This window comes from Fukomys damarensis, unplaced genomic scaffold (assembly GCF_012274545.1).
Source record: "Fukomys damarensis isolate Sample0158 unplaced genomic scaffold, DMR_v1.0_HiC HiC_scaffold_9, whole genome shotgun sequence".
In the NCBI taxonomy this organism is placed as follows: Eukaryota; Metazoa; Chordata; class Mammalia; order Rodentia; family Bathyergidae; genus Fukomys; species Fukomys damarensis.
In genome coordinates this window covers 3266971-3273450 of record NW_022900921.1, presented here as the reverse complement: position 1 = coordinate 3273450, position 6480 = coordinate 3266971, and the positions used below count along the sequence as shown (strand labels likewise).

Here is a 6480-nt window from a genome sequence, read left to right as displayed (position 1 = left end):
CGCGGTCCGAGGCGGGCTCAGGGGCGTCGGCGTGGCCCCGGTCCCTCAGCCCACGCCCGGCAGGGTCCAGCTCGGTGCCTGTTAGGGGGCCGTTGGATAAGAAAATCTTTCTCTTCCAGGCTTCCTTGGTGAAGCTGAACCCGCTTGCTTTTCCTCAGCAGTTGCGGAGACCCGTGGTGATTAGTCGACTGATTCGACCGAGGGACTCTGTGTACCAGAAATTGCAAGGAGTGTCTAGTCCAGTGGGGAGGCGGACTGGAAGACCGGGAGAGCCCAGGCCCAGAGCAGTGTGGTGAGTCCTGCGCTGGCTGTGGGGACCCGGGACAGGTCTGGGTGCCTCAGGCCGAGGGCTTCCTTGAGTGGAAGGAGGCTTGCAGAAAGGGAGGCTGGACAGAGAACAGCCCGCGAGAGTGGGAGAGTTGGGACAGCAGCATCCGCGGTTGTCTAATGGAAGCAAGGTGATGGGGAGGGCACGTGGCGTGCGCTAGCTACCCATGGATCCCGTGCACAGGAGCCCAGAGAGAGGACAGTCCCAGATGCTGTGCCCTGTTTGTGGGTCGTGCCTCGGGGAACCCTTTCAGAAGGAGTGTGATCAGGGCGGTGGCGCTGAGCAGCTCTGTTTTAGTGTGACACATTCTGTAGGACAGCACTGGGATCGCTCCCCGGACAGCCGTGTCTTCTGTTGTAGAGTGGCACTGGAGGCTTGTGCTTCTTGATGCAGCTCTCTGGGGCCTGAGGGCCGGGACATCGCTTTGTAGCTTTAGGCCTTCTCAAATGCCCCAGACTTCTCAGAGATTCATTACCTACCTAAGCTCGCAGAGGATGTTTTTGCAAGCTGCTGCTCATCAGCCTGTATCACATCTGAGACAGCAGCTTCCATGATTTAATTCTCTGTTCAGTGGCCTAGGATTTCCTCGGGCTGGTGCTTGAACTCCCTGTGAAGTGTCCAGAGTGCATTCTCTCTGTGGTGCTGCGCTGCAGGACCCAGGCTCTCTGCGGCTCCTCACTTATAGGATGCTGCTCTCTGAATTCTTCTACGGCCTTCTTTCACGTGACCAAGTATGTCCACTGTGTGTCCCAGCCAGTAAAGCCACGTAGCAAAGATGGAGTGAGTTGGCTGGGGGCCTTACCCTAAAGATGTTGTCTTACTGACCCTCCTTAGTTCTTTGAGAGTGGTGTTCAGCAGGCAGACAGTGACAGCCAAATTGAGGCTTTATCTGTGGTTTGTAATAAGCTTTCCTGTCTTGTCTCAGGCTTTGCAGTGGAGCGTCCCCGAGCATGCTTACTTTGCCTTTGGCTTCGACTAGCCACTGCTGATGTCCGTCATTCCTTGGGCACCTCCTGCGTACTGGTTTCTGTCTAGAATGTGTCTGGGGCTGGGATAAGGGAGGATAGGGAAGAGATGGCCAGGGAACTGTTCTTGCCCGTGCTAGCTCATAATCTCTCTGAGATTGCTGTTTCAGGCTGGCGGCTGGCCATGTACCAGGGGAGGAGCCTGGCATGTGAGTACTTATCAGAGGAAGAGACAGGGTGTGTGCAACTCTGATGAATCTAGGGTTCTTCAATTCCTGAGAAAACCTCCCATTTTGACTCTGCCCTCCCTCATCTTTGGGAGAGACTGAAGCTGGACGCAAGGCCTTGGACGACTCATGGCCACGCTGGCTGATAGTGTGCAGAGGCGGGGTGGGTGTGTCCCTGGCCTCTGGGATCTGTCAGGAGTTTAATTTTATGCAGATGGAGGTTGGCAGGAATTGCTGTATCTCAGGCACGTGTAATCCCAGCACAGTATTGGAGTGAAAGTTAAACTTTGAAAAAGTTGCTTAAATCTTTCACTGGGACTTTTGAAGTACCTGAGAATGAGACATCAGCCTACCCTAGAGAAAGCCCCTAGGTGGGACCTGTGGCCTGTGGGTTTTGTGTTGGGGACATGTAAGGAGGGAAAGATATTTTTTTATTCCCAGAAAAGAGTAGAGAGGGATGAAGAGTCTGAACTAGACTTCTTGGAGCCCTAGAAGAGCGTTTTTGTTGAATTGGTGTCATTGCAAGGCAGAGGATTGTTTGGGTAATGTGTTCCCCAGCTTTGATAGGCTCTGTCTGAGACCTCTCAGGAAGTGCTTGCCAAGAACACTTGCTCTCTACCTGGTACTTCTGAGAACTGGGGTGAGGTGAAGATCCCAAGGTGTGGTGCTTCAAAGGGTCTGGAATGAGCAGGTTGGAGTGCATGAGATCTGAGAGTATTGGTCCATTCCGCTTCCAGAGAGCTTTCCCTGGAGAGCTGTGGTGCCAGTGATACCCCTCGTGGTCAGTAGGCTGTGCAGTGCCTTACTCCAGTCTCTTCTGAACTAAATATTTGATTTCTTCTGGCGCACCTGGCACATGGAGAGTGCCTGGTTTCTGCCTTGTTCTTGTTTCTTGCATCTTTGCTGTCCCCTAGTCTGGACCTTCTTGCTCACTCAGAGATTGACTGGCAGCTGGCTGTTTCAGGTCCACTGTTTTCCTCTGGCGCTTTTTAGTGCTGATGATTGGTGTACATTGTGCCTAGTCTTGGGCTGCTTGTTGATATCTGTCATCTCATCCAGGCCTCAGAACAGCCCTATGAAATACAAGTCCTAGTATTTATATAGATGGGGAAACTGAGGCTCAGAGAAGCCTGGAACTTGTCCAAGGTCACAAAGCAAGGAAGTAGTAGTGGAAGTGGGATTTAACTATGGGGTCTGTCTGACCCTAGGGCATGTGTACCTACCTACCTGCTTCCTGAGTCTTGGTCTGCGTCAGGGTGGTTGGCTATTTGTGGGTGCTGCTATGTCTAGGACAGCAATGGGTGTACCCTGAACTTGGGGAACCATGTTGCTATTTCCTGGGTACAGGTTGCTGTGAATAGGGTCGATATAGCTCTCCTTCTGGTGAGATTCAGCCAAAGATGTTATGAACCAGCTTTGTGAACCTGTGGCGTAACCGTGAGTAACTGGAACCTGCATAGGTATGACTTGCCACAGGAGTGTGGCTCCTGTGTTTGGAAGGCTCTTGCATTGCGAGGTAACAGGTTTTCCTGCGTAACATTGAGTGGCAGCAGGATCTTCCAGAAAGTATTTTGGGGGCTTGGTCTTCGTTATGCCGTTGGTTTGCTGTCAGATGTTGTGTATGAGGGAAACCTTCTCTCAACTTCATTTCTCTATCTTATGTATCTGTCTTATACAGTAGAATACCCTTTCCTGTCCATGGTTTTGCTTCCTGCAATTTCAATTACCCGTGGTTAACCATCGTCTGAACATAGTAAATGGATAATTACAGAAATAAACAATTCCTGAAGTTTAAATCATGGACCCTTCGGAGAAGCATGATGAAATCTTGTGTAATTGTGTTCTGATCTGCCCAGAACGTGAATCATCCTTTCATCCAGTGTATCCACACTATATACATCTCCCACCTGTTAGTCACTTCATCACCTAGAAGCTATTTTGGTTATCAGTTTGACAGTTACAGTGTTGTAGTGTTTGTGTTCAACTAACCCTTATTTTATTTCATAATGGCTCCAAAGTGTAAGAGTAGCAACATTGGCAATTTTATTATAGTATATTGTTATAATTATTGTGTTTTAAAAGTTATTAATGGTAATCACTGTGTATTATTTATAAATTAAACTATCCATGGTTTGATATTATCTGCAGTTTCAGGTGAGACCATGGGTGGTCTTGGACTGTATCCTTCCAAGACAAGAGGGGCTACTTTATCTGAGTCGAGATGATTATCTAGCCTGCAAGGCTTTGGTGAGAATTAGGTGATAGAAATAAAGCATTGTTTGAAACCTAAACTCTGGTTATCTTAGACCAGGTTCCCAGAAAAGTCTGAGACAGATCTTCAGTGTTTAGTACTTTATTGGAGAGTGTATTGCAGTGCAGCCAGGGTGAGGGAAAACAAAAGCAAGGAACAGAAAGATGGGAAGCAAAAAGAAGGTGGTACTTTAGCAAGCTGTCCACTCTGCAGAGAGGGATAAAATTGTTCAGGACCTCTGTGTGCAAGTGCTGTAAGAACTCTGTGCATGGGAAGAGTTTCTTGTACCGGACAGAGCAGGTATAAGGACAGATACCTATGGTCTGACATATGCAGCCTCATCCTTCATTGCCAGGGCCTGTTGAGCCTCTTCTTCCTCTACTGATGAGGTGGAAAATCAAAGCCCAGGGAGTTGCTTCACTGATAATTCTTACATGGCTGCTTATAGAGCAGGGAATAGGATTAAAAAAACAAAATACAGGGAAGGAGAAGAACATTACACTGAGCATAGATCTTGGTTTCACTAGGTTCTTGGTGAAGGAGAATATTTTTCACCTGAAGTAGATGTTGAAGATATGGTACCGGGGGTTGTGAAATGGGGCTGGCAGGGCCTGCAGGGTAAGGCCACAGTTATAAGGGCCCTTCAGGCTAAGGAGTTTGGACGTTATTGTGCTACTGGTGCAAAGCTCCAGGTGGTGCTGACTACTCCCTGGGACAGAGTTGGGAGGAAAGCCAGACCAGATGTGGAGAGGTCACAGCGCGTGGCTGTGAGGGGTTTTGGGGTGGCTCACATTAGGGTGGTGCCTGAGGCAAGGCATCAGGTGAGAAGGGAGCCAGTGACAGTAGCTTCTAGGCTGAATGGACATCCATGTGCTTTGGTGGTGCGGCTTCCTGCACCTTCTGGATAACTCTTTCTAGGCTGGGCAGGCAGGTCTTTTCAGCTCTGCATTTCTAGAGTTGGCCTCAGCATTGGGAGGCAGGGCCACGATGCACAGTACATGGCAGGGCTTGGGGCTCCAGGAGCCCTATTCTGAGAGGTTGCCTCTTCACAGAATGCTGCTAGGGTTTTGTCCATCCATGCTGAGAAAGACGTGCTTGTTCTCAGCAAAGCCTTGCTCTGTGTCTCTGCTGTTAAACACATTGTTACAACTCAGGCTGTTGCATTTGGGCTGCAGCTGGTAGGCTGGCATAGCATCCTGCCTGATGAGGTAAGGGGAGAAGCTAAGAACTCTGCTGTTTTGCAGCTGGAAACATCTTTTCATGGTCATTTAGCCAGCTTGTAAATGTCCTTTCCAAAGAGCAGGCTTGCGAGGACCTCTGGTTGTATGTCTTGGAATTGTCCTATGCTTAGAAACAGTGCCAGTTGCCTGGTGGGTGAATCACTGTTGTTGGGGTATTGGCAGGTTTTTCAGGACCTCCCAGTGGGGATCTAAATCTGGAGCTGCCAGGGCCCTTTGGAGTTCCTCTGAGAAGGGCCTGCTTTGTTTCCTTTATGTTTTATGCATATTATAAAATATTTTTTAAATTCTTCTATAATTCCTTGTAGAAAGATTGGGAAAATAAACAGCATAAAAAAGAAGAATAAAATGACTTCACCAAGACAGTTAGAAGACGGCTCTCTAGCTGCACATGTATGCACACATTAGTTTTTCTTCACCCAAATCAAATCATATGGGACATATTTGGGGAGACCTGCTTTTCTCACTGTATACTTTTTTTGTTCTTATGTAGTCCATAAGAATCCACTGTATGGAAGAAATGTAAAATCTTTTGTAGTTCCCATTAGTTGCAATTTGAACAAACTTGTGATGAAGAATTTTCAGGCTCATGATATGGACAGACATTATTCTAAAGCTTGGGGATACAGGTCAGATAAAGCTCTGTATTGGTTTTCTGCTCAAGCTTACTGCCACTTTGCTTCTCAGGAAAGGGTATTTGACGTTGTCCATCTGCATACCTATTCTGCCTCAGTTTATTGTCTTCCTCTTCTCTCCTTCCCCTCCTCCTCCTCCTCTTCCTTATCTTTTTAAAGTTTGTCATGCTGGGGATGGAACCTAGGGCTTCAAACATGTTAAGCAGGTTCTCTATTGCTGAGCTGTACCTCCAGCCCTCTGCATGGATTTCTAAGGGTTCCTGGCGTGCTTGTGACAGCACTGGATATTTTGTGGGGTACTGGGGAGGATACTCCATCCTACATTGTCCTAAACAAGCTTTGGCTGCAGGTAGAAGGGGGGTTTGGGTTACCTTTCCCATAATGTGGGACGTAGTCCCTCTGGGATCCTTCTCTAAGTGTGATCCTAATTTGTACAAAGACGAGTTCAGGGGCCCAGGATCAGAGTGGGGTGGGGCTCGGAGATGTCCCTGCTTGGGATGGCAGTGTGATGTGGCAGGCTGTGAGCCGATTAGGGTGTTCAGCTGCTTGGGCCCACACAGCCATCTTCCCCCTCTCCTGCCAGAGCAGGACTGTGCAGGCTCTTGGAAAGTCATCTCCTAAACCCCATCTGTGATTTTTTGAAGCTCTGCCTCCAGGCCTGGATTCATAGATGGGCTTAGTGTAAGCCAGACAGCGCATTCCAGAGAAATGACAACTGGTATTCGTGTAATAAAGGAACCTGGCTGTTTTCTCCTGAGTGCTGTAAGGTACAAATCATCGATGGTATCATCGGGATGATTTAATCGTTCTTTTTTTTTTTTTTTTTTTTTTTTTGT

General features: G+C 48.2%; 1 protein-coding gene across 4 annotated transcripts in view; it reads left to right on the top strand.

Annotated features, from left to right (window-relative positions):
* The first annotated feature begins 77 nt into the window (after positions 1 to 77).
* P4ha2 (prolyl 4-hydroxylase subunit alpha 2) overlaps positions 78 to 6480 on the top strand; it is a 30917-nt gene continuing 24514 nt past the window's right edge. For 2 of the 4 annotated variants that reach the window (XM_010639770.3, XM_010639768.3), the window contains exon 1: positions 80 to 292. The gene's annotated coding sequence lies outside the window, so the exon portion shown is untranslated. Of the gene's footprint in view, positions 293 to 6480 lie in introns of all 4 variants that reach the window. The other 2 variants (XM_010639771.3, XM_010639769.3) reach the window with 2 other exon arrangements.